General features: G+C 34.7%; 1 pseudogene; it reads right to left on the reverse strand.

Annotated features, from left to right (window-relative positions):
- Positions 1-3462: 3462 nt before the first annotated feature.
- On the reverse strand, positions 3463-3599 carry LOC145246335 (U2 spliceosomal RNA; annotated as a pseudogene).
- Positions 3600-4011: the final 412 nt, after the last annotated feature.

The raw sequence follows: 4011 nt of genomic DNA on the forward strand, positions 1-4011 counted from the left end.
TTGGTGGTACCTACAATTCCAGAGGTCTGCAGGCTACCTAAAACATCGTGGATTTGTAGGGTTTTTTTCAATTATCCTTCCAGACGACTTGATATTACTCATAGTGTACCAATTACGACCGGGATTATTTGTGTTTTAACCTCGTGTATACGCCTTATCTCCAAGGCCAATGGAGCATAATTGCTCCACTTCTCATTCTCCTTCTCTCTCATATTCCTGTCTTAAATTTTCCAGTTTTTTGAGACCTTGCCAAAGACAACTAAATTCGGACGATTATGTTCCAATTGCTTGGTCGTTATGGTACTTTTGTCCCACCATAACTCTACGTTGCCATCCTCACTTGTTCTCACTTCATCAGGCACCTCCTCAAGCCATTTTCCAGCACACTTCACCCGACCTTCTTGCACACCTCCCAATATATCCGGAGTCCAAGGCGACCGTGTGGTTTGCAGTACTCCCTCTGTGTCAGCTCACTACACCCTGCTGCAAGGTTCGCAATTGACTCTGAATGCTTACCACAAATCCGGCATTCTGCAGTAACTTCCTTTCCTAGAACCACTTTTTTAAACAATCGTGTTTCTAATGCCTGTTCCTGTGCTGCACAAACAAAAGTTTCAGTAATCTTAGCCAGATTCTCAACTCTAAGCCATTGCCATGATCTTTCATCAGACACTTCTGCTATATCCTGGAAGAACCTTCTATGCATTTTCTTCCTAGCCAGTTCTTTTGCCCTTTCTCTATACATACGTTTCATATAATCAGCCTTGGCCCCACATACCTCAACTTCATCATCCACAACCTTAAGCATCCACTCCTCACTTCTAACCGCATGTTCCTTCAACGACATCTCCTCGGTTCTAAAACAATCTTTTACACTTTTCAATCCTCTCCACCGTCGTTCCGCTTTTGATACAGCCTTGCCACGCTACTGCCAATATCAAATATACTAAACCCATTGTTAAACTTTTCTTGTGTTGATATCCATGACATGCACATTCTTGTCAGACCATTCTAAAATTCCCGCATTGTATCTCAAAACCCTGACTGCCCATGCATAATAATAATAATAATAATAATAATAATAATAATAATAATAATAATAATATGAGAAATAATAATAACAATATGTATAATAACAGTTTTAATAATAATAATAACAACAACAAAAGTACAAATATAGTAATAACAATAAAATAATAACAATAATAATAGTAATAATAATAACAACAATAATAACAACATTAACAACAACAATAATAATATATAATATTAGTAACTAGGGGGGTACCCAGCGTTGTATGGTTTTTAAGGGTGTGTGTGGTCGGGGGAGTGGTAAACTGAAAACAATGCGAAAAAATAACATTTTTTGTAATACAGTATTAAAACAAACAATGTTAAAATTAGTTTTAAAAATAGTCAAAATAAACCTGATGAATTAAATAAAAAGTGAATAAAACATCAATTCTGCAGTGAAGTTTGTTTCGGTTTAGTTTCAGTAGTCCTGAATCACATTCGAATTCAGAATGGAATTTTTGTTTACTCCAATTTTAAATGAATGTATTTGTTTTAATGTTAATTGAAGTGTAATGCAAGTGAATTCACGATACCATTGCGTTGTAACAATAAATAGTAAAGAATGAGTTCTCTGTGTAAAAATATATGTTGAGTTTAAAGCACTAATAACTAAAGGATAGATTCACAATTAGAGATGTTAAAACCGGAAGTAAAAACCGGTTAGTCCCGCAGGTTACTTCTTACACTAAATGAAAAAAAGCAAAAAGAAAACAACAATAATAATAATCGCATTTTCGTTTTTTTTTTTTTTTTTTTTTTTATTTTATTATGGGAAAAAGCAGAAAGCATAATCAGGGACAAAGATGAAAACAAAAACAAAAAACGGCATTAATAACGTACCATTCAAAACCGGTGTTTCCTCGTACTGTTCCTTGTGAACGCATCCGCTGCAGTGTAAATGGGGAGCGAGGAAAAAAATAATCTAATAGAGAGCAAAGATGTTGCAATTTCCATTGAATCTAACCGATTTTGAGAGTGGGCTCTCACCGGAAAAACCTATAGGAATGTACCATTTCCGAAGAACTGTAGAGGTAATAGGCTTATAGCACACCTCAGATAATGTGCTACAGTTTGTACGCATTACATTTGCATGTCATGTCATGATTTTTAATCCTATTATGGTCAAAGTCGGATGTGTAAATTGAGTTCATTTTATTTATATAGAGATAAAAATAATATTATAAACACTACTACTACTGCTACTACTACTACTGCTAATAATAATAATAACTTTATGTGCAAAAGAAAAGACGACTGGAGAGAACTGATCTGCATAGAAGCCTGTGTGAATGACAAAAAAAAAACTAGAAAAAGACATAATGCAAAATACAAGAAGGATAATCATCAAAATCAACAAAACAAAAACAAAGACAAAGGGCAAAACGAGAAAAGAAAAATGAGAAGAGAAACAACTACACGGGGAGGCTAAGTACCACTCAAATTCCAGTGTAGACCAATGGCCGCTGCCAGCGAGAAATCAATGGTGAGAGACTGTTGCAATAACGCGAATTCATCTGCAAATGTTGTCAAAGGAGGTGGAGAGTGTTGGTCGACTGGGGAGATTTGTTGTCACTCAGCTTCAAAAGAATATCACAGATTTCCAATGGGAGACCTTGGATTTCCTGTGAGGAAGGTCGGTGTGAGGCAAATAATAATAATAATAATAATAATAATAATAATAATAATAATAATAATAATAATAATAATTAATTATAATAATAATAACTATAATAATTAATCATATTAATAACTATAGCATAAATAATAATAATAATAACAATAATAACAACAATAAAAAAAATAATAATAATTACAGTAATAATAATAACAGCAATAAAACAGACACGTACATACATACACACACCTGATATATATATATATATATATATATATATATATATATATATATATATATATATATATAAAATTATGCGATTACTTTCTTTTAAATATTGCAGTTAAATGGGTTGATATTTTGGGGAAAACACACAAAATTTACGGACAGAATCCGTCACTATTTCTTCCTCCTTACACTTTTCTCTCTCAACTTCCAGCACACATCAGTCGCCCTCACCTATGCCAACAGGCGTTTTATTAAAACAAAAACAAGGCCGATAGCCAATTGTCGCGTGTTCTTGTGTAATGAATGAATGTGTAAATGAAAGATTGACATGAAATTCTTAAAGATAAACTAAAATGACCGAAAAATGGGCTGAAATGACTAAATAAATAAAAAGTAAATGACTTAGAATGACGTTAATGAACTTAAGGATGAATTGAATGACCTTAAGAATGACTTGAATGCTTAAAAAATAACTGGAATCCTTCAAAAACAAGTTGACTGACCTGGAGAATTACTTTAATGGCTTTGAGAGTGACTGGTTTTTAAGGGGGTGATCATTTTACATTAAATTAATACAGAAAAGTGCCCCCCACTTTATATCACAAAGTTACAGACATAAGTATAGCGTGTAGTAAGAACAGATACTACACTTTGATCTTGGCTAAAAAGGCCAAGAAAAGCTGTATTTATTTGTTTCACCACCGAGCAAATTAGGCAGAAGGTCGATTTTTAATGTGAGGAGTGAAGGGGAATTGGGGATCAACTCCCCGGTGAGTAGGGAAGCTGGATAGGGACAATTGGCATGAAGGGTTACCCCTACATTGACCAAGGTCTGATATGTGGGGTGACCCCCACATATGGTATTTGCTTGTAGTATCTGCAGAACAGATACTACACTTTGAAGTATTTATTTGCTCCCCCACCGAGGAGTTGGATAATGACAATTGGTATGAAGGGTTGCCCCCAGATTGACCAAGGTCTTATATGTGGGGTTGTATTTATTTGTTCCCCCACCGAGCAAATTAGGCACACGGCCGATTTTTAAAGTAAGGAGTGATGGGGAAATGGGGGGCAAACTCCCCGGGTAGTAGAGG

Source organism: Euprymna scolopes, chromosome 23 (assembly GCF_053919585.1).
Source record: "Euprymna scolopes isolate OS-2025 chromosome 23, ASM5391958v1, whole genome shotgun sequence".
Lineage (NCBI taxonomy): Eukaryota > Metazoa > Mollusca > Cephalopoda > Sepiida > Sepiolidae > Euprymna > Euprymna scolopes.